This window comes from Pinus tabuliformis, chromosome 1_2, assembly GCF_031772625.1.
Source record: "Pinus tabuliformis cultivar Carrire ecotype Pingquan chromosome 1_2, CPIR1, whole genome shotgun sequence".
In the NCBI taxonomy this organism is placed as follows: Eukaryota; Viridiplantae; Streptophyta; class Pinopsida; order Pinales; family Pinaceae; genus Pinus; species Pinus tabuliformis.
Genome location: NC_142298.1, coordinates 237,297,086 through 237,322,446, shown reverse-complemented (window position 1 = coordinate 237,322,446; position 25,361 = coordinate 237,297,086). Strand labels below are relative to the sequence as shown.

The window sequence follows — 25,361 nt, the reverse complement described above, 5'->3', positions numbered from 1 at the left end:
TAAATAATTTAAATTGTTCAAATCTAAAGATTGTGACTGTACCAAGAGTCGGGACTCATCCAAATTTTCAAAAAAAAAATATTATTATAATTAAAAAAATTACTATATAAGCCTTATATAGTTACATATAAAAGGAAAATTGGGTCTCAAAAAAGTATATATAGTTTCATATAATTATAATTTTATAATATATATAAATTAAAATTATATAATATATATAATTTATAATTATATATATTAAAAAAAATTATTGTTATATAAAATTTTATCAATAGAGTGAACAAAAAAAGAAGAAGAAGAAGAAGAGAATATTTGAAATATATATATATATATTAGATTTTTATAAGAGAGAAGTGGAAATATATTTTATAGATTAAAAGAATATATACCAAAAAAAAAAAGAAGAAATTATATAAAAAGAGAGGGAAAAAAAAAAGGAGAGAGAATATATCATAATAAAAAAAAAATAGAAAAAAATAAATAAATAAATTCTTGAAAAAAAATTATTAAAAAAAAGTAATTTAAAAAAAAAAAAAATTAATATTCAAGAAGCAAAAATAGAGTCTAATACAAAAATGAAGGCCATAAGATTCCCAGAAACCGCACCTAGAGATGGTAAAGCGTTATTTAACATTAAAGGAACTCTCGCAGGAAAAGATGTTATTATTTCTATTTCTCCGGCAGAAGATGCAAATTATATAACACCTAAAATCGCAAACCAACTAGTGATTCCAGAGTCAAATATAACTGAAAAATTAGAATTAGACCTTTTTCGCAATAAAATATATGACATAGCCAATTTACCGTTAAACATTGAAGATTATACATTTGTATCACAATTCTCAGTTCAGACCCTATGGAACAATCAAGGGGACATTATTTTGGGTTTACCTTGGATGGAAACTTTAGGTTCCTTTATTCTAAATACTAAGAAAAAGTTTTTAACATTTTCTTACAAGAAGAAGAAAATAACGTTCCAAGATTTTACACTAAAACCAAATTCAGTAACACCAGAAGATATCTTAGATATTTCAAAAGTAATGTCTCAAGAAGGTAAAAAGGTATTACAAAATATGCAAAAAGAAATTGACAAAATCAATGTTGATAAAAATGAAGAAGTTTATCGATTTAAAAACCATAGCGAAAGATTGCTGACACAAATTAAGAAACTTAAGAAGGATAAGAAGTCATTAGAAAGCCAGGTCCAACAACTTATCAAGAAGGAAGCATCAAATGTAGGAATTCAAGTAGATGACAAAACAACAAATATCGATTCAGTGAATGTCACAACTCAGGAAGAAGATGAGCAAGTTGAAGAAAACACGCGCTTGGATGTTGCAGTTCAAACAATGAACATCCCCAGTGAACGTTTCATAACCAACTCAACAACATCTTCGCCAGAAGAAAATATAAAAATTGGCACATGCCCAGTAAGGAAAAATCAAACAAAAAAGGTTCCATATCGGCATCCAAATCATGAGAACAGACAAATCAACTATGCTACATATTTGAACCAATCAGAACAGAAACAACAAACTAATGTTCCAAAAAAGAGTAATGTAACCTCAACCCAGTGCTACGAGGACAAGTCGTTACAAAGTTTTAGTGATCAGAATGCTATACAGAAGATTAATCTAGGATGGTCTGATCCCTTCTCAGTGCGACAATTTTGTTTGTCGCTAAGAAGATCATATCAGCTTGTATCGACGAAGATGACTGTTCCAAGAGAGAGAGACTTTCGAAGCCGAAAAGGAGATCAAGCCTTTTTCATCGACAAGCTTTGAGGACAAAGCTTTTTGAGGAAGGAGGCAATGTAACGAATAAAATATATAAATAATATAAATATAATGTAAAAGATAATAATCATAGATAATGGTTAGTTAAGCTAGTAATTAGGTTGAAGAGGCATGTCTAATAGGATTTGTAATAACTCAGATTTTACCAATGTCAGTTATACATTTTACCCCATGCCCTTATCAAGCAAGTCTGCATCAGCAGACCTGCCTAATAATTATAGACCATCTAGCCCTCGCACTGCTAGAGGCATCTACTCGAACTGGTGCTTTTCCAGTCTCAAAGGGTGTCCTTAGGGGTTGTACGCTACCTTGACTGTCCATATGAGCAACATGTCACGAGTCGAGCGTGTCGGAGACAGTGTCTTGAAGACGTGTTGGACGTGGTTGGCACATCTCCCATTCACTGGACGTGTGCCAAATGTGCATCTGACAAATGCCCTCACTATGTCTTGTGATTCGGACACATGTCCCTCCAAAAAGCAGCCTGCAGGTCAAAAAAAACTAATTTGTCCATCATTTCATCTTATTACATTCAACAGGTTGGAAGTCTTAAGGCATTTTGGAGTGCAGCTGAGGGTTATTGTGCAGTGTTGATGGGATTCCAAGTGTTAGTCAAGTATATTCGTCCAGCAGTTTTCAATATTTTTCTACAGCAAAGCATTTTCTTAATCATTTCGCAGATATCATAACTCAATCATCAAGGGACGCTGGAAAAGGTAAAGGAAAGGGAGGAATGTCGATACTGATGCTGTGCCCCCTCTTTCAATTTCATCAGAATCTGCTAATGTTCCACCTGTTGGAAGTGGAGCTGCAAGTGCAGCTTCAAATGCTGAAAAAACATTGGTTTAGCAAGACAACAGGCTCAAGAGCAAGTATACATTGTGGAACCATGTTACAAAAAATCAAGGGCCCAGGGCCAAGTTAAAAGGGGGAGGAACTGTTCTTCGGTCATGTGGTTATCGTCATAATCAATTTAAAAGCATCTAGTACCGAGTTAACAGCCATATGTTGGGTACATCTTGTGGAATTGGACTATGTCCAGGAGTGAGTACATCGAAATGAAGAGAACTGGAAGGAGAGGACAATATTTACTTGGGGAAGGTGGCAGCAGCATGTAGGAAAACCAAGAATGAGGATCCTCTTCCATTCTTGAGGAAATCATCTAGCAATTATCCATTTGGGAGTGGAACTGCAGTTCAAGTAGCAAATAAGAACGCAATTGGTCCAATGGACAAGATATTTCAGCAAGAGAGGAAATATGAGATTGATCTTACATTGGGTTTTTTTTTTATCTCAGCTTTATTTCAGTTAATGTTGCATGGTCTCCTTTGTTTATTGAGATGTTTCGAGTTTTAGTTCAAAGGGCTCCAATTAGGTATGTGCCTCTTGGTTTGTTAAATTGTAGCAAGAAAAGACTTCATTTGACTTGTGCCTTAGTCAAAAGGAGATATTTGAATTTCCACTTCAGCAAGATGACATGAGTTGCAGTTAGCAGGAGTGACATGGCCAAGCCACTTAGTTAAGTCAATCAATTCAAGTTTTTGGGCAAGAAGTAGACTTGTGCATGGGTTGATTGGTAAGATCTAGCAATCTAGTGGAGTTATATTTAGTGAAACTCAGTTATCTGACCTCTAGTCTAGAATAGAATCAGTGTGAGTTCAGTTGAGTAGTTGTAACTATTGTTAACTCACTGATCTCTCAATTAACTAGCCAATTTAGTAAAAATAGTCCTAGTCATGAGTATGCAATTCGAATTGCCTAGTTGAGTGGAGAGAAAAAGCATAATTGTATTTATTATTGTATACTCTTGAGTGTACAAAGTTTGCATGTAGAAGATGAGCTAATTTCCTCATAATTGCACAAGGAAATAGGAGCGAATGCAGGTAGAGCAAGTACAAGCAGCATGAGTGCAGGCATAGCAAGTGCAGACTCAGTATTTTCCAGAGCAAACTCAGGAGGAGATTAGTATTGCAGCGCAGATTGAGCTTCAAGGATTGAAGCTCTCATTGTAATAGATCATTTTTCTCATCTGATATAATACAAACACAGAGAATGAGTTTTTCCCAGTTGGGTTCCCTAGTAAAAATTGTGTTCCTTGTGATTGAATGATTGCGTGTTTCTATTGTCATTTATCATTCTGCATAATTTAGTAGAAGAAATTTGTCTTTTGATTTCAGTGTGATTTCATTAACAGCTGCAAATTTCAAGTTATTCCTACATGGTATCAGAGCTATCGAAAACTGCATAGAAACCAGGGTCCTAATCCTCTCTCCAAGAAATTTCAAATAGCAGATTTGTGGTGCAGGAATTCTACAAGTGTAGGAATCATGTCAGTTTACGAACTGAGGACAGAGCAGTGAGCAGAATAAGGACCAGCACACAAAGATCAGTTTGTATAAGAAATCAGAGAAAAGAGGGCAGATCTAAAGAGCCCTAGATCTGGGCAATTTGAGGAACAAATTGCAAAAATAGGGCAGTGTTCTTTGGAGCCCTAGATCAGTCAAGGAGTGACTGTATGTGGGCAGATCTAAAATCCCTAAGAAGAGTGACAATAGCAATTGATATGTCATAGACATATGGTAGATCTAGAAAGCTAGGCATTGTTCACAAACGTAGTTGTGAACAGTGACTTTCGTATGCAGTATGCAGCAGCTTGAAGACCTCAAGTACAGTACGCATGAAAGGAGCCATGGACTATTAGGAGGCAGATTGATGGAGCCCTAGTTTAAGGCAGATGCAGAAGACCTTATGTGCAGACTTCTTAATGGAGCTAGAAGGCAGCTAGTGGGCAGATCAGTGAGCCAATGTTTAGAGACACAAAAAGGAGTTGTGATTATTGATATTGGCAGATTGTGGAGCTAGAGATGCATGGTTTTAGAGGGAGCAACCTTGAGCAGCAAGGTAAGTTGTGCACAAAATAGAGAGGTGATGGACTCACAGAGCATTGTGGGAAAGAACAAGTCTTCAGATCAGGTTCCGCAGAAGAAGGCAGAAAAGTCTTCTAGTTCAGAGGGAAAAGCTGCAGCAGCAAAGAACTTGGTAGAGTTGAAGACAGACCCAAGTGGACAGGGTTCTTCTAAGAATCATTTTCTTGCTAAGAGGGAGTGTTAAATTGTAGCAATATAATGTTTCATTTGACTTGTGCCTTAGTCAAATGGAGAAATTTGAATTTCCACTTCAGCAGGATGACTTGAGTTGCAGTTAGCAGGAGTGACATGGCCCAGTCACTTAGTGAAATCAGTTAATTCGAATTTGTGGGCAAGAAGTAGAGTTGTGCATGGGTTGATTGCTAAGATCTACCAATCTAGTGGAGTTATATTTAGTGAAACTCAGTTATCTAAGCTCTAGTCTAGATTAGAGTCAATGTGAGTTGAGTTGAGTAGTTGTTACTGTTGTTAACTCACTAATCTCTCAGTTAACTTGTCAATTTACTAAAAATAGTCCTAGTCACGCATGCAATTCGAATTGCTTAGTTAAGTGGAGGGAAAAGGCATAATTGTATTTATTATTGTATACTATTGAGCGTACAGAGTTTGCATGTATAAGATGAGCTAATTTCCTCATAATTGCGCAAGGAAATAGGAGTAAGTGTAGGTAGAGAGAGTGCGGAAACACAAGTGCAGGCAAAGCGAGTGCAAGCAGAGTGAGTTCAGGCAAAGCAAGTACAGGGTCAATATTTTCTAGAGGATATCAGTATTGCAGTGCAGATTGAGCTTCAAGGATTGAAGCTATCATTGTAATAGATCATTTTTCTCCTCTAATATAATACAAACAAAGGAGGGGTTTTTCCCAGTCGAGTTCCCTAGTAAAAATTGTGTTCCTTGTGATTGAATGATTGCATGCGTTTCTAATGTTAGTGTCCCTTCCGCATAATTTAGTAAAAGAAATGTGTCTTTTGATTTCAGTGTGATTTCATTAGCAGCTGCAAATTTCGAGTTATTTCTACATGGTTCACGAAAGCTTAGAACCACATTGTTGGTTAAGGCAAAAGAGGAGGTACATAAAATGCTAGAGCCTCTATTAAATCATCTTGGCCCTCATCTAGTTGTTAGTGTTGCTTCCAATGGATGAACAAATACAGCATATTATCCATTCATCAACTTCATGGAGTCTTCCGTGAATGGACCAGTGTTCTTGCAAATGGTGGATGCTCTTGGAAAATACAAGGATGCACAATATATGGGTGAGTTATTCATTACAGTTATTGAAGATGTAGGTGTTGATTCTTGTGTGCAAATTATTAGAAATAATGTGCCTCTTTGCAAGACTACTAGCATAATTGTGGAAGCTAAATATCCACAAATATTTTGGACACCTTGCATTGTTCATTCTTTTAATTTAACACTTAAATCTACTATTTTGGGTGTGACATGGATCATAAATCTTATTGAAGATGCATGGCATTTCCACAATTTTGTACAAAACCATACCAATGCACTCACAATCAATAAAGATTACACACATTTATTATTGTTGAAGATTGCAAATACGTGGTTTGTCGCCTCAGTCATCATGCTTAAGAGGTTGAGGGAAGTCATGGTTATTTCAGAGTTTCGGTCTTTTAAAAGAAAGACAAATCAAGCTTTATCAAAAAAGGTCAACGATATAGTGTTAGATGATGATTGGTAGGAGAGGGCAGATATTACCATTAATATCATTGACCCTATCATCTATTTGTTGCAGTTTGTAGATATGGACCAGGCCATCTTATGAGAGGCTTATGAAGGGTGGGATTCCATGATTAGAGTTCATGAAGACCATTATTTTACAAAATTAGTGCCTTGAGTATGAGACATCAATAGAAACCTTTTTCACCACCATACAAGATATTATTAACAACAAGTGGGATAATAATTGCACATCTTTGTATAGCTTGGCTCATTCATTGAATCCCAAATACTACAACAATGTTTGGCTCAATGGTGGACCTTCACATAGATTCCTGTTAAAATTGGCAACTAGGGCCAAGCTCCATGTGAGTCATCTTATTTATGGCAACTAATATTTTTCTTGGATCCCTCTCATTGAGAGGTGTAGGATTGATCTAAAGATCATCTGATTCTGATAAGTATTCATGGAGTTATGAATTTATATGTGTTATAAGACAATATGTCAAGGTCGGCCAGCAACCAAATAAACCCCTCATGTGCTCAACGTTTTAGTATAAAAGGAGATGACTTGATAGTCATTTAGACACACACTTCACTCTTGATTTCTCTCCACTTGTTTTGGGTTTTAGTGGCAAGAGAAATCTAAGAGGATGAAGCCCTAATCACAGGTCAAGAAGGATGCCCTAGCCATACGCTGTCCAGAGAAAGGTCTAAAACGCAAACATGAAGATGATAATGATGCCCTAGCTATATGTTGTCCAGAGGAAGCCTAAAACGCAGTCATGAAGGAGATCTGGCCACAATAAAGAGGCTCCTATACACAGCCTAAAGGGGCTCCTATACGCTGCCCAAACCTGCCCTTATACGTTGCCTAAAGGATGCCCTAACCACAGCAAAGAAGGGAGATCTACCACTGTTTAGGAGAGCTTCTATACGCAGCAAGATCCGTTGTCATGTGGAGGCCTTAAAGAGCCCTAACCGCAGGTTTAGTAGACTTAGCCGCAGCAAAGAGAAATGCCCTAACCGCAGCAAGGAGAGACAGCTTAAGGACAGCGTGGGCATTCCTAAAGGGGAGGCTGAGTTGCTGAGGTACAACAGACTGTTCTAGGGCATGTTTAAGGGTTGTTTCTAATGCGTTGAAGGGCTGGTTGATGAGTAGAGAAGGCCGCAGGGCTGGAGGTTAAACCACAGTTGTTTAAGGACTATTTTGTGTGGGATAAACCCTTGTGAAGGCTGTTGTAAACCTACAGGATTGTTGTGTGGTAGGCCACAGGCCATACCACCACAACCAAGGGTAGCGTAGGCAGATTTGAGGGCTATCTTGTGCCCTACACCTTCAATGAAGTGGAGAACACCTACACAAGGAGGACCGCAGATTTAAGGGTTGTTTTGTTGACTATTGAAGGACTGTTACAACAGTGTTTGGTGCCCTAACCAATCATGATGGTCACAGCAACTAAAAGGTGAAGAACAGCAATATGAAAGAAGCAGCAAGGCATAGTGCTGCAATATCAATTGGGACAGAAGCAAGACATAGTGTTGAAATAGCAATTGGGACAGCAACAAGACATAGTGCTGCAATAGCATTTGGGGCAACAGTATGGTAAGGAAGGTGCAGCAAGCACATGGTGGCAAAACAAGGTGTAGCAATGGCACATGATGGTACATGATGCAGTACAGTGATGGGTACTGTCATGATTGATGAAGCATGATGAGATGTAGCATTGTGATGATGGGTGCAGCACGGTGATGTGCAGCGTGATGACAAGATGCAGCACGATGATAGGTGAAGGAGTCACCTTGGAGAATCAGTTGAAGCAGCATGTCTTCAATTGATCTCATGTATCATCTTCTTAGAGATGATCTATGCTCTTATCTAGATAAGTCAAAGTGTTGACTTCTGTTGTAAATGTATTATCTCTCTCTCTCTCTGTGTTGAACTATTGAAGATCATATAAGAAGAATCGACGAAGGGTTTCCCCACATTGGGGTTTGTCCCTGGCTAGCGCCACATCTTGTGTCCTATTGCCTTGGCTTGTCTTCTGCAATTTATGTTTATGTTCTATCTGCAGTTTACTTTAATGTTGATGTGATTGCCAATCTGGAAAAGATATTGAGCTAACTGTGAAAATTAAAATAAATTGCTCTAAGCATAGAACATACCTAAACTTAACAATTCCCTCCTCACATGGATGGTGAGATTTCACATGGGAGAAAGGATGCATCCCTTGACGAGGCGGAGAGGGGCTTCATAGAGGTCTCCACTAGCATTGAGAGATTTGAATGTTATGAAGTGCTCAAAGATAGGGATCTAATAAGCCATATGCTTGGCGGGCAACTCATGGGGCAGCATACCAACAGTTAGCCTTGAGGCGCCTCTCTCACGTTACTTCATCCTCTTGTTGTGAGAGGAATTGGAGAATGAATTGGAATTTGGACAGTTTGAAAAATAGTATTGAGCAGTCCAGGGTAAATACAATGGTGTATGTGCACACCAACCTCCGTCTTATTTATAGCAAAGGGAGCAATGATTGAAGGAAAAAACAAAAATGTGGGATGTGTTTCATAATGATATGTGTTTGAACTTTGAACAATGGTGTTGAGTTAGCATTAGCCAAATTGGATTTTAATAAACTAGTGTTAGAGTTGGTCACTTTTGATGATGGTGATGCTCTTGAGGAGTCATCTTCCATACTAGCAAATGCAAAAATTGGATTGAATATAGAGGATGGAGGAGAGAATAGTGGCAACGATGTTGATTTTGATGATGTGACATGGAGGAGGACCACTAATAGTCGCGAGCTATGAGATTCTTCCATCTAAAATTCTAGTATCTACCCTACTTTGTATATTTTCCATCGCCATTCCCACCTATGCGTAGCAATGACTCAATATCTTTGTAACACATTTCGATTTTGATGACTTAATGAGAGAACTATAGTTTATGGTTTTAATTTTGTGTATGTTTTCCCTTTTGTCATCGTTGATATCCTACTAGTTGTATGATTGAATTTGTATTATCATCATGTAAATATTCTAGTTTCAAAATTCTAAAAAAATGGATATTTATGTTTATAGTTCATTTTTATGTGTAATTCACTAATTTTTATTTTTTAATATATATAACTTTTTATCAAAAAAAATTATATATATATATAACATGCCCTTTGTGTCCTATTTCCAGATTCATTGTGTCTAATGTCAAACACTCATATGTTACTATCAAACAAAACCAATCTGCATATGACCCAATTTGATTAGCACACACAAGATTTACTCTTGAGATGCCTGAAAGCAATCAAGAGCAAGGACAGAATTTAAATAAAGACAAGTAGGGTTGAGATAGATTTGTAAAACAATTGTAACAACAAATTAATGAAGATGAATATATTGAATATGTGCCTTTAGTTGAAGATAATTCAAAATAAGTGCACTTTAACTAACCACGACACTAAATACAATTAAACCAATAAGCCTCCAATAGATTCAAAGAGCTAGGACAAAGCATGATCAGATCAAATCACATCTTACTCAAGGGATTGATTGCATCATAGTGAATACCAAGTGACACGCTGCCATAGATCTCCTTGCACACTGTGATGGTAGTGGTATGAGGTTTGGAAAGTGAATGCGTGAAAAGTCATCCACTCTGCTACAAACTACTATGAGAACGATATTGTCCAACCTCTGTTTTGTCTCTCAACCATGCATATATAGAACTCAGGTCCTCAAATGCAACTCGGCCTAACTGCTAGAGAAAGAAGTAAGAATAACAAGAAGGCAAAAAGGTTATGCATTCATGCTAAGTGTGACCATTTCACTGTTTGGTTGGAGTTTTTTCTTTTTTGGATGAACCTCTTCTGTTGTTTTCGCAAAGCAAAAAAAAAATTGTTACCGCTCAAACTAGCAGGGGACCTAAAGGGAAAATGCTAGGCCAAGGGCAACAAATGGATACTTAGCCCACTGTCACCTCAGCTAATGCTCCCTTCTATTTATGGATTTTCACCAATGGAGGAGACCTGGTATGTTATGGAGTCACCAACGAAGGGTAGATCAATGAATGGGTATGAGTGACCCAAATAATCCTTTTTCCCAAAAGAAGTTTGAAGGATGGAGCTTGCTTGCTTTCTAAGCAAGGTACAATGTCTTCTAGGGAAAGGAAGGAAGGATTTGAGGGTTAAGTTTATGGAATATGACTTGTGAATGAGTTTCCCAATCCCTAAAATCCTTATTGAAATTGGTATCCCGAATGGTTCTTGAAGGATTGACTTTTCAAAGGAGCAGGACCACATGGGACCAAATGGACCCAGTCTAGGGTAGGAGGAAAGAGTATGGCAACCAATGATGTTCTTACCCTAGACAAGGGGGGGGAAAGGATCAAAGAAATATTTTTCACCTAAAGGTGTTGATTTGATCCTATAAGGCACTAGCCTTGGGGATGTTCGGAAAAAGTTTGATCTCGAAGCTAGGGCCTAGATTTTCTCACAACTCTACCGTCATAATGGCCTCAAATTTGGAGGACATCTTAAGGAGACACCAGCGCAGGAGAGGCTAGGAGATCAAACTTTTTGGAGGGATAGTTTGTCGGGAAAATGATGCCCTAGGTGACCCAATTTGACTAGACCGGGGAGAAGGTGAAAAATGTATGATTTTAGGTGACCACCTCTTGGTAGCTCAGTGCCTTAGTCTTGGGATAATGGAGTCTATGAAGAATATGAGTGAGGACCTTTGGTTCTTGGTCAAGGAGGCCTTAAGACTACTTCGCTAGCCTTCTAAGTCAAAGAGAAGCAATCTTGCATCTTTTATACTTCGATGTGCAAAGGGGATGGCTTATCAAGGTCAATTCGTTAATCGAATTACTCCTAGGTGATTTCATTCACATTACATGGCCAATACATTGAGAGATGCTATAATAGAGACAAAATTCCACACTTTGAAGCAGTAAATGCATGCAGCAATTAGCCCTAAAAATACCGAAAATCCCAATCCAATGTATATAACAAAGTAAAAGGATAACATTAAAAGCATGTATTTACACGTAACAGAATATATCCAACCATCCACAATTGACAAGAGAGAAACTCCAAGATAAGATAGACCAATATCCACACATCAAAATTCATCCATAAAACTCCAATTCATCCTCTAGAAAAGTGTGAAATTCTCAAGAGACAGAAAAGATCCAATCCAAAGTGATGATGAGAAAATGAACTCATCTCACTTGTATTTATACACTAATGAGGAGTTCGAATTAGCCTCCTTGGCCTACATAAGCCCCAAAAATAAAATAATGTTCTAATAATCTAACTTTTGATGACAAGCCCACCAAACTGGCTCATAAATGAAAGAATAAGCCTCTCAAGAGGTCAAATAATAATCTATGCATGTCGTAGGGCTCTCTAAAAGGCCTAATGAGGTCCATGGGTTCCATAATGAAGAGTAGGACCCTCAAAAGTGATGGACAAGGGGTTGGCCCCTTGTTCTCCAAACAATAAACATGTGGTGCTCCCAATGGGTGTGGGGACACTGTTATCACCCCAAGAAACTCTCCTAGGTTGTATCTCAGAGATGCTCGAGAACATTACAAACTCAACAAAAATGTTGGTAACATAGTGGATGAATGAAATAAATGTTGCATATTCAAGCCAGATAACCACTTCTACTATGCTCGACCCCAGACATGGGTGAACACCCCCAGACTACAAGGCTTTAGACCACCAATTACTCACAGTTTTAAGGAAAATGTGATGATGGAGAACACTGATCACACCAGCAGATGCACAGGACCCTGTGATGGCCAGCTGCAACCAATTTAAAGGTCTGCAAATCTATTTCTTAATGCACAGACAGGATGACAACTCTCTGGCATTAAAACAACAGAAACCTGCATACAAATTCAATGACACATGCTAAATCCTAACACAGAGGTGAGATGACAGCCCCTCTAATGCTAAACATTAACAGCACATGAATAAATTCAAAACAGGCACAGCCTAGAACAAGAAGAAGTGGACAGTGAGCAATTAACAGCAAAAGAAGCTTGCATTAGCTGAAAATGAAGACCAGACGCTGCAGGTATCACAGTAGTTACAGTCTCCAGAAGTTTAAGCTTACAACAAAATAACATTCATCAACCTATTACATTTTGTCTTCTGAGTATATATGGAGGTTGATTACAAAATATCTCTGCTACTAAGCGTGGAGGGGTCATAATGGACCACCAACCACATTTACATTTAGATATGGGTCGCTGCTGCAATTTGACTGCTTTAATGGATGATTTAGACATTCTCTGGCATTCTGTGGTCCTTCTCAGGCAGATGCAGTAAAATATGAATGAAACCCATAACCTTTGAATGCTTTTAACTGCTCAACAGTGGTCCTTTTTGTCCTTCGGGTGTATTGTCTCTTGAATGCAGTGGGTGAAGCTTTAACTATGCAGAGAGCAGGCAAATCGTCGCCTTCATCCTTCGGGTGAATAATATAGTTCAAAGGCACGAAAACAATATTGATGCATGAGAGGGTCAAGATTAAACGACAGCCGTCGGATTGCATGAATGAACGGCGCAAATTGGATTACGGAGGTCATCGAAAGATAACGGAATCGGATGAACGAGTCGGGCAGATCCGACGGCTATCGGGCGACGGAGGTGATCGACATTTAACGAGCAGGAGGATGGTGGTATAGCGGGCGGGCGGTATTCCCCGCACCGCCTACGAGAATGGGCCGTTTACGTACAGGGCGGGTGCGATCGAATAAGGCTGCAAAGCGTGGGAAGCAGGTCCAGCGGGCAAATGCCTTCCCCGCGGGCTATCGCGTGAGCGACTTGTGGGGAGAGGGCTAGCGAATGGCGTTGGATTATATGGCGAGCGCAATCGGATGGCGAAAAAAGGTCAAGGGTTAACGGGGGGTGATGTGATAGGTGAGGGCCCGCCAATATTAAATTTCTTTGTATGGGCGCGACTATAATGTATTAAAACGTTAGTGCCGGGAATAAACAAATAAAAGGTTTATGCGGGTTTTAATAAAATTATAAACAGAAAGCACCCAAAAGCCTTGAAAAGGGTTTATGCGGGGTTATGGGAGGAAAACAAGGACAAAGGGGTTTAAAAGGGAATGAGAAGAATTTAAGGGGAAGGAGGAAACGGAGGTGTGGGGAGTTATGAGTACATGGGCAGAGTGAAGGGGAAAGAGGCGGGCTGGCCACTGCAACTCCTGCTTTCTGATGGAAAACCCAATCAAGCATGCATTTTAACCCTCGAATGTCAAGATCAATAGCAGAGCTAACACTGGCTCCTTCTAGGGATGAGATCCTCCCTGTGAGGTCTCAACAACCTGCAGACCAATGCCTTCATGCAAAATCAGCTTTCAAAACTATGCATAGTATCCATTGGGCATGGAGTCAAGCTAAGTCTATACTAAAAAGAACACAATTACAACATTAAGGTTGGAAAACTTAAAACTTCAAAACTGCCCATTTGCTGGGCCACCAAAATTGTTTCTCCTGCTCTCGGCCCCTTCATCATAGAGCTGCAAAACATGATTGATTTGATCATCTACCTCAAACAATTTAGGACATTTGAGGTTAAGAGGTAGATATTGATCAAATTTCATTTCCCCTCTGTGTATTTTCCTCCTTGGATGTTCTTCATGGGAGCCTGTGTACACCTGTTGAATAATCATGACTACTGTGTATTTGTCTGTGTCTTTTGTAGTCTGCACAACTAATATGAAAGATGCACCATTGTATTCTTGTGCAGGGAACACATAGATATTTTATGCTCCTGTATCTTGCTCAAAACAGTCCACATCCGAGTAGGAATTCCAAGACTGAGCATCATTTTTCTCTGTTATCTGATAAGCTGCCCTTTCATTCTGTGTGGAGGCCATCTGAGTAGGTTTCAAAATTTCAAGACTGAGATGATCAGCTTCAGCCTTGAGAATAGAGCTATTTCCTGCCTCAGTGTTCAAGGGGCAACTGTGAGGGAATTTCACTTGAGCAGACATAGAAACAAAAGATGATGGGGAGCATTCTTCTCCCTTATTGATCACTGGACTGGGGACAAAAGCAGGCTGGAAAATTGGCAGATCAGCATAGCCATGTGAAGGTGAGCAGGGTTCAAGCACAGATTCTTGGAGGGTGAATGGATCTGCTGCTGGCTGCCACTGCTAGTCAACTTGTTGTTTTGCAGCTATAACAAATTGCTGAGCACTGCCTTTGGATATTGCTTTCTCATAAGCAGTCCTTGTTAGGAAAGGAGCCCCTTCCAAACGATGGACCTCCTCCTCATCATGATGCTCTTCTTCCATGACTATATTCTGTAGAAGGGGCCTTACCCATTTATCTTCATTTTCATCATTGTTTCTTTGCAAAATCTGCAATTGCTCATTTGCTCCACTGTATAGATTTGGAGTTGGAAAAGAAAAAGAACAATGAGCTCCAGCTTCTTTAGAATTTTGCTCAGCTTTTAATTTGGAAACTTCAGAGGTCAATAGCTCTATCATCCTAGCCAATTCATCTATTTCAGAATCATAGGATGAAGAGGATTCACCTCCCTACCTTCTCCTTTCATCATCACCTTCGAGTCTTTCTGCAGCAATAATATTTGCCTCTACTTCAAAGGCTACAGTTTGCATATCAGCCAAAGAAGTGCATCCTCTTTCTCTTAACAGCAAGCAGAATTGAGAATTGAAATCATTAGCATAAATAAGCATGGGAGAAGCAGGGGTTGGTCTTATTTCAGCTAGCATTCTGCTATACATATGATTGAATCTGATGTTAAATTCAGACAGCAGCGCACCATCTTCTCTCTGCAAGTTCTCAAATTTATGATGATAAAAGAGCAGATCTTTATTATTCCCCCAGTGCTTTAAGAATACATCATCTAGGGTCTCAATGTCTGCAATAGACCAAGGGGGTAAATTTCTAAACCATAGTCTAGCTTCCCCATCTAGGCTTTGAACAAAAACCCTCATCCAAACATCCTCTTCATTGATATCCAGGTTATCAGCATAGCTATAAAAGGCCTCTAAATGCTCTTCAGCTGTTACTCCTTCTGCACCAGTAAACTTTGGCATAAATTCTTGATAATCTCCTGCGGGCATGGCATGTAATGGGACAAGCAAGACCAGGGGTCCATACCTAGCAGCAACTATTTTTTCTATCTTCGTAAGGGCTTGCTAACCTGCCATGACTAGGGTATACGAAAGGATACTGGTGGACTGAGTGGAATGAATCAATGAAAAGAATGACAGAAACAGAGGAATACGATGGACAGCATGGATGGCTTTTTCAACTGAGGACCAAAAGGGAAATGAATAACAAGGAGCTGACTGAATCTCTAAAGGTGACTGTCACTAACAGAGATACATGGAACTTTTAAGGCTTACCTGATCCTGATGCTCCTTACTGCGATTTTTTCTTCTGCTGAACGATCTTCTCAGGATCAGGCACTGGTTCAGCTGATGGTTTCTAAGTATTTCACCGGACATGCCTCACCAACTGCGCCAGAACTGCAATGTGGAGTCGCCAACGATTGGTCTTCCACCAGTGGAATCGCCAGATAGATGATTACAACCAAAAACTGTGTTCAAACCTTGTCTATCATCAAAGCTTGAAGCTGTGTCGTTCTCCCAGGGAAGCTGAGCTTCGATTCTCCTCTCCCCGGCAACGGCGCCATTTAATGTTATCATCCCAAGAAACTCTCCTAGGTTGTATCTCAGAGATGCTCGAGAACATTACAAACTCAACAAAAATGTTGGTAACATGGTGGATGAATGAAAGAAATGTTGCATATTCAAGCCAGATAACCACTTCTACTATGCTCGACCCCAGACATGGGTGAACACCCCCAGACTACAAGGCTTTAGACCACCAATTACTCACAGTTTTAAGGAAAATGTGATGATGGAGAACACTGATCACACCAGCAGATGCACAGGACCCTGTGATGGCCAGCTGCAACCAGTTTAAAGGTCTGCAAATCTGTTTCTTAATGCACAGACAAGATGACAGCTCTGGCATTAAAACAAGAGAAACCTGCATACAAATTCAATGATACATGCTAAATCCTAACACAGAGGTGGGATGATAACCCCTCTAATGCTAAACATTAACAGCACATGAATAAATGCAAAACAGGCACAGCCTGGAACAAGAAGAAGAAGTGGACAGTGAGCAATTAACAGCAAAAGAAGCTTGCATTAGCTGAAAATGAAGACCAGATGCTGCAGGTATCACAGTAGTTACATTCTCCAGAAGTTGAAGCTTACAACAAAATAAAATTCATCAACTTATTACATTCTGTCTTTTGAGTATATATGGAGGTTGATTACAAAATATCTCTGCTACTAAGCGTGGAGGGGTCATAATGGACCACCAACCACGTTTACATTCAGATATGGGTCGCTGCTGCAATTTGACTGCTTTAATGGATGATTTAGACATTCTCTGGCGTTCTGTGGTCCTTCTCGGGCAGATGCAGTAAAATATGAATGAAACCCATAACCTTTGAATGCTTTTAACTGCTCAAGAGTGGTCCTTTTTGTCCTTCGGGTGTACTGTCTCTTGAATGCAGTGGGTGAAGCTTTAACTGTGCAGAGAGCAGGCAAATCGCCGCCTTCATCCTTCGGGTGAATAATATAGTTCAGAGGCATGAAAACAATATTGATGCATGAGAGGGTCGGGATTAAACGACAGCCGTCAGATTGCACGAATGAACGGCACAGATTGGATTACGGAGGCCATCGAAAGACAACAGAATCGGATGAACGAGTGTGGGCCGTCAGATCGCTGTCGGGCAGATCCAACAACTATCGGGCAGCGGAGGTGATCGACATTTAATGAGCGGGAGGATGGTGGCATAGCGGGCGAACAGTATTCCTCACACCGCCTACGGGAATGCGCGGTTTACGTACAGGGCGAGTGCGATCGAATAAGGCTGCAACGCATGGCAAGCAGGTCCAGCGGGAACCGCCTTCCCCACGAGCTATCGCGTGCGCGGCTTGCGGGGAGAGGGCTAGCGAATGGCGTTGGATTATATGGCGGGCGCAATCGGATGGCGGAAAAAGGTCAAGGGTTAACGGGGGGTGATGTGACAGGTGAGGGCCCGCCAATATTAAATTTCTTTGTATGGGCGCGGCTATAATGTATTAAAACGTTAGTGCTGGGAATAAACAAATAAAAGGTTTATGTGGGTTTTAATAAAATTATAAACAAAAAGCACCCAAAAGCCATGAAAAAGATTTATGCAGGGTTATGGGAGGAAAACAAGGACAAAGGGGTTTAAAAAGGAATGAGGAGAATTTAAGGGGAAGGAGGAAACGGAGGTGTGAGGAGTTATGAGTACATGGGCAGAGTGAAGGGGAAAGAGGCGGGCTGGCCACTGCAACTCTTGCTTTCTCATGGAAAACCCGATCAAGCATGCATTTTAACCCTTGAATGTCAAGATCAATAGCAGAGCTAACAGGCACAATAATAACCTCATGGGTCTCCAAATGAGTCGAGGATGCTTGTAGATCGTCTACAAGGGCTCTGATGATTGTGTAGGGGATGCCACATCATCCTACAAGTCCTGGGTCAACTGCCAAGCACATGGTACATCTCTAGGGCCGGTTGGGCAAAGGTGAACCAAGTGCATCATCTCGTCCAATGGGACTATCTCGAGCATCTCTAACCATCCTTTAGGATCCATGGAGTGTCGTCTATTGTTGTGGATGCCCATGGCTCTCAACGCACACTCTACATGTGCCAATGTAGCCCTCTGGAGGATTAGGACCCCGTAAAGGGAGACCAAACCCAACATGGAGACTATCTGCAATCCTACATAATATCCAATGCGTCCCCTAGCCTTCCAGTACAACAAGTCATTAGAGAAATCGAGTAAATGAGCTTACCAATAATGGACCACCGGTGGGGACTTCATAATGGCCTCCCCTTCCATAATGGGCTTCGGGATGTGCCAATATCTCCTAAACTCCAAATGGGGTTAACCAAGAATCCTATTAGGTGGTTTCTACTTCTAAAGGAGATAATATATTCAAGGTTCATCCTTCAAAAGGTGGTGGCATGTGACAGATAGGTGAATGAAGTAGGGGATGAGAAGGGGCAGCCCTAGGCCACATGTTGGGGTAGAAGGGTAGCTAATAAAACGGAAGCCCACACTTGGGTTTGTAATGTATAGGAAGGAACAATTGTGGTACATGAGTTGCCCCAGCCATGACTTTTCCACCCTTCTTTATATGCCTTTTTCATTTTTATGATTTTCTTTGATTAATTGTTTGGGGCTCAAGAGATAAGAACATGATGCATAAGATATATCAGTGAATACCCCCTTTTAAGGTAGGGTGGTTCATTGCCCAGCAGAGGTTGGGACAATCATGGGTTCCTATATGATGAAAGAGGCTCATAGAACCTGTAGGAACTACGATGATGGCCATGATGATGGGGTAGAGCTCATGTATTGGGTTTTGCCCACGTGCTAAATGTGTTTGTCCTGACCATCTTTTGCATTTTGTTGAATGTGGTCAAATATGTTTTTGTCTTTCATTTTAGCTGCATCAACCTCCGGGGCATCTTTCCAAGCTTGACCCAAGGTGTGGGAAAGGGGAAGGGCGAGTTAACCCTATGTGGACCCAATGGAGGAATGTGAACCAAGGTGGGAGAAATGATGAATGGGGTAATAATGAGTGAAAAAGGGGTAATATAAGCGGATAAGGGAGCGAGACCACGCAACCAAAATCGAGGTTTCCCATGAAATACCATCCCTAAAGCCAAATGGTCAGTAAAAGAGATCCCACGGGACTAGAATCCAAGGTTAATATCCAAGAGGGGTATAGAGGGCAAGAGCACAAACCTAACCCATTCCTTCTGTTGAATCCCCCCATCAATCCATGCCCAGAAGTGTCCATGATAAGCCACCTACAACACTCAATTACCAAATGACAAGGCATACCTTTAGGTTCGGGAGGCCCACCTTCAAACATACGATCATGGCAAATGGGCGAGGGACCACATGGTTGGCTCAGGTGGCGAAGAAATGGCACAATGAGCTAGTTGTTGGCTACAAGGGGCTGCTAGTTGCCGGCTCAGGACCATCTTGGAGAAAAAAATTCTCCTAGGGATATCACCCACAAAATGGTGGGTAACATTTTGTTTACCAACTTTAGAAAATTATCAATTCCATCCTCCATTACTTGTTGTACTACTTTATCGACCATTTTTGTGCATGTTGACAAGAACATTCCCCATCCAAATTTAACATAAGTACTTTCTTCAACAAATTCCCTTTAGAGAATGTAGCTTTCACATGTGGTCTCATGCACATTATAGTGAACATAATCAAAAAAGAGAAAAGCTTGACAATCAGTATAATATTGAATGTGAATGTTGGCATTTACAAACCCGAATAAAATATTAATTGTAGAGAAATAATGACACAAGATAATATGAAGCATTCACACAACACATATTTACGTGGTAAAGCTTTGACCCATAGGGCAAGGTATCACTATTCATATTATCAATAAACAAGATTACAATCGGGCTTACAACCATATTCTATCTCTTGGGATACATAAATGAATCTAACTTAGCACCATTACATACATTAACATGAACTACCACCCATTATACAAACTACCAAATACTTACTTGAAATATATTTTGGTTTTTACAATATAGGTTTCTTTTCATTGTTGTCACAATTTCAACAATCTTCATCTTGACAACAATTTAATTGATACCTTGCCCAAGCCCATTCATCACCTCTTCTATAAGGCAAGGTAAGCCAAATACCATCGTAGCATCTCTAAAAGTGTAGGTTTTGTAAACATGTCTGCACAATTTTCTTGAGTATGGACTTTCTTAAGATCTACTCCATCTCCATCAATAACATGTCTTACAAAATGGTATTTAATATCAAAATGCTCAGTCTTACTATGATACACTGGAATGACAGCCAAATTGGATAGCACTTTGACTATCACAGAATACATTACATTCTCCTGCATTCATTCATACTCACCCAACCAAATTGCCTCTTTGCATGTATGTGAGATAGTGATCTATTTTGCCTCAATAGTGGACAAAGTAAAAGAATTTAAAATTTTTGACATTCAACTAATAGAGCCTCACAAGATTAAAGACAAACTAAAGTAGATCTTCCCTTGTCCAATTCACCTGCAAAATCTGAATCAACATAAACACAAACATAATCACTACAACTAGTAGAGGTGATGCAATAATCACTTGGGCATCTAAGATACCTAAGCATCCATTTCACTAATTTCAAATGCTCTCTTCTTGGATTTGTTGTGTATCGACTGACAACGCCAACTACATGTGAAATATTTAGTCTAGTACATACCATCAGATACATTAAACTTCTTATTGCATTAGCATATGGTGCAAAAGATATATAATCCTTTCTTCTTACCCATTAGGGCATAAACTTGATGAAAGCTTAATATGGGAAGCAAAAGGGATATTCACAAGTTTCACATTATTCATAATGAATTTCACAAGTAACTTTTCGACATACTTCTATTGTGATAACTTGAGCTTGCCATTTTTCTTGTCTTTGTGTATTTCTATGACCAAGATTTGTTTTGCTACCCTTAGATCCTTCATATCAAAAGTCCTAGCCAACTGGGTCTTTAACATGTTGATCTCAAACAAGATTTTGTAATATCTCGATTTATTTATATTTCTTAAATTTCGATAAATTTTTCTCCTTACGCAATCTTCATAAAATTTCACAAATAATTTGTCGTAAAATGCATAGCATGGCACTTTGCAATAACTGAGGAAGAAATACACATACAATATTAATCAAGAAATCAATCTTATTTTATTTAATGGAATAAGATATTACATGCCAAATTTGGATCAAAACCTGAGAAACAACGGCAAATATCTGAGATGGCTGATAGCTGAAGATCTGCTCCAAAATAGACAACACGGCCTCCAAGAACTGATGCTGCAATGCTAGTCTTGACCTCCAAGTTGCTACTAGAATGCCCAAATTGGAGGTATCTGTGATCACCACTCCAATCTGCTAATAACTCTGAAGCTCTATGAGATTTATGGATGAAATCTCCTCAAAGGTGAGTTGGGGTTTCGTCTAGCACACGCAAGGAAACCCAAGGGTTTTCATCCTCGGGCTCTATGATCTTGAAACCCACGTACCAGAAACTCTCCAAAGAAATTTTTCCAATCCAAGATATCCCGAATGATCTCATCCTCCTCCTTTTAAAGACTCGATAGATAGATCTCCAATTTTCTACAAGTATTTTATTTTGATTATTTTAATATTATAGTAGAAGCTCCCCCTTGACTTTATCTAAGTGACTTTTAATTTTATTTTATTTTATTTTATTTAAGTCCTTTTGGCCTTTCTCCTTCAATTAATCATTTCCCCTTTCTTTTATTTAATTGACTAATTAAAGTCACTTTTAACCTGGGAAAATGGTAAATTGCCCACCATACTTTTTCTAGCCGCTAGAAGTCACTTCCCATCATCCCATCATGTAGATTTGCTCGTTTTGGTTCCAATGAGCTATTACACTAAGGTGTTCCATCAAATATTCCTCTCGGAATGCAACCTTAAGCATGCTTAATTAAGTTAACCTCAATAAGAACCTTGTTTTATGGGAATTATCGGAATGCAACGAAACCAAAAGCAAGTTGTGTGGAACTGACCTTGATGATGGAATACGCCAAGCGAATGCTATCGGATCCCATAAAGCTCCTCAAAACCCCTCCAAGACCCTTGATGATGTAATCCTGCTCCTGTGGCCTGACCATCACATCATACCCTAGAAATCCATCCTCGTTGTACTATAGAGGAAATTGAAAATGGGGTCATTACAGAGTTAGCATGCTACAAGTGTATCGTCAACTTATAACACCAAGATAGTGAATATAGTAATATACCATTCAAAATTTTGAAGTAAACACAATGGTCGTACTCTCTTTTAGTATAAGTTTGGCTTACCTTGAAGAAATCAAATTCCTTGCACCATTCCCTGGGAGACTACTTTAGGCCATACAATGACTTTTTGAGCTTGCAAAAAAAACCTTCTTTTGCAATGTTGAACAAATCCTTTTGGTTCTTCCATGTATATTTCCTCATCCAAATTTCCATGTAAAAATAATGTTTTAACAGCGAACTACTCTTGATCAAGTAAAGCAACTAGTGGTAATAAAATACGAATCAAAACAAGCTTAATTGGCAAAAAGATTTCATGGAAATATATACCTTCCATCTAGGAATGCCCTTTTGCTATTAGTCTAGCTTTATATCTTTCAACTTTACTATCAACATCTTTCTTCAATTTGTAGACCCACTTACACCCAACAACTTTACTATCTTTTCTACCAAGTCCCAGGTTTTTTTTTCTCCAAGACATCCATCTCTTCTTTCATTGGTATCTTCCATTTAGCATTACTGATATCATCGATTGCTTCCTAATAACAAGAATGGTCCCCGTCATTAGCAATTAACGCAACATATGAAATATAATCAGTATACCTCTTAGGAGGACTTTTGTCATGTGTAGGTCTTCTCGATGTTGTTTGTGGAATTTCCACATTTTCTTGAATATCTTTAGTGTCCCCAACTTCTTTATCATCAAAAGCCTCTTCCTGCTTACTAGTTTCTATAGACAATTGAGTCTCCAATTGAATTTGTTGATTTAGTGATACGTGTTCCTATTTAAAATCATTTTTTACAATGTATGATTTAATGAGAAGAGATTCATTAAATACTACATCTCTGCTAATGATGATTTTGTGAGCAATAGGATCCCACAATCTATATCCCTTGACTACATCATCATAACCAACAAAGACATACTTCTTTGATCTAGGGTTTAACTTAGAAAACATTGGATTTTAGGAGTAAGGGCATAAGCTTCACAACCAAAAAAATTTAAATTTGAGTAATCACAAGGATGACCTATCCATAGCTCTTTAGGCATTTTATAATATATTGCAACTGATGGTGATCGATTTACCAAATAGCAAGTAGTAGTGACCAATGTTATCAAAATCGAACCGATCATCGAACCGAAAAACCTTGTGGACTGGGAACCAGTCGGAACCGGAAAAAAGACAAAAAAACAAAACAAAAAACAGTTTACCCAAAATACATAAAATATTCATATTTTAAAGAAAACACAGATATATTCATGTACATCCATATGAATCCAAACCATTTATACAAAAATATGCAAAAGTTTTCATTTATATAGCAAGTAATAGTGCATATAACCAAAATAGCACTTAGTGCAAAACATCGTTGAACCAAAAAAATTACAAACATCAAGAAGAAAGCTCTAAAAGCACTTTATAGTCCAAAATAACATGCTAGATCATAGTACTATACTACATCCTACAATGCTCCAAGCTACAACTATAGCAAATCAATGATCAAATCATCAATCAGCATCAGAATCATCATCCTCCTCATCCTCATCTAAAGAATGAGTAGCATCCAAGTCTGCAATGGGATTACGGCTTGATCCCCCCACCCTTAACTTCTTTCCGACAATAGTTGCAGACTTTTACCCCTTGTTCATTTAAATGATAGTGAACCCAAGTTGGATCATTATTGTTTTTGGGGGCCATGGGGAAGAATAGAAAAATCTGCATAGAAAACCCTATGGTTTTTAGAATTTTATCACATTTTTTTAGAGAAAAATAAAAGAGTAGAAACAATGAAATACCTGGAGAAGATCTGTAAATTTTGAGAAGAGAAGAAGTTCCAACCAAAGTGAAAATAAACTCTTCAATTAGCCCCAAAATCTCCTTCAGAAATTTGCCAATGAAATCTCTCAAAATAACCCTGCAAATTACAATAATTTTTGAGAAAAAAATAAAAGAAATCTGAAATTATGAACTTTGCGTAAAAAAAAACTGGGGTTTTAAAATTTTAAGAGAAGAAAAAATAGTTTTTTGAAGAAAAATAAAACATTAATGGTTGAAAAAAATACCTTCTATTTCCCTCTTAATTTGCTAAAGAAAATCAGCTCCAAACTCCTCCAAAATCAGCGCCAGAGCAACCCCTACAAATCTGCATAAAAACACTGGGGTTTTAAATTTTTATGGTAAAAGCCTCTTCCTGCTTACTAGTTTCTATAGACAATTGAGTCTCCAATTGAATTTGTTGATTTAGTGATACGTGTTCCTATTTAAAATCATTTTTTACAATGTATGATTTAATGAGAAGAGATTCATTAAATACTACATCTCTGCTAATGATGATTTTGTGAGCAATAGGATCCCACAATCTATATCCCTTGACTACATCATCATAACCAACAAAGACATACTTCTTTGATCTAGGGTTTAACTTAGAAAACATTGGATTTTAGGAGTAAGGGCATAAGCTTCACAACCAAAAAAATTTAAATTTGAGTAATCACAAGGATGACCTATCCATAGCTCTTTAGGCATTTTATAATATATTGCAACTGATGGTGATCGATTTACCAAATAGCAAGTAGTAGTGACCAATGTTATCAAAATCGAACCGATCATCGAACCAAAAAACCTTGTGGACTGGGAACCAGTCGGAACCGGAAAAAAAGACAAAAAAACAAAACAAAAAACAGTTTACCCAAAATACATAAAATATTCATATTTTAAAGTAAACACAGATATATTCATGTACATCCATATGAATCCAAACCATTTATACAAAAATATGCAAAAGTTTTCATTTATATAGCAAGTAATAGTGCATATAACCAAAATAGCACTTAGTGCAAAACATCGTTGAACCAAAAAAATTACAAACATCAAGAAGAAAGCTATAAAAGCACTTTATAGTCCAAAATAACATGCTAGATCATAGTACTATACTACATCCTACAATGCTCCAAGCTACAACTATAGCAAATCAATGATCAAATCATCAATCAGCATCAGAATCATCATCCTCCTCATCCTCA

At 38.7% G+C, this 25,361-nt stretch overlaps 1 protein-coding gene across 3 annotated transcripts in view; it reads right to left on the bottom strand.

The window, feature by feature from the left end:
- LOC149205257 (adenine phosphoribosyltransferase) overlaps positions 1–25,361 on the bottom strand; it is a 155,141-nt gene that overhangs the window by 3,106 nt on the left and 126,674 nt on the right. For 2 of the 3 annotated variants that reach the window (XR_016252437.1, XR_016252436.1), the window contains 2 exons: positions 24,402–24,481; positions 24,135–24,253 (listed from right to left, as the gene is read on the bottom strand). The exons of the other annotated variant lie outside the window; for it this stretch is intronic. The gene's annotated coding sequence lies outside the window, so the exon portion shown is untranslated. The remainder of the gene's footprint in view (positions 1–24,134; positions 24,254–24,401; positions 24,482–25,361) is intronic. 3 annotated transcript variants of the gene reach the window in all.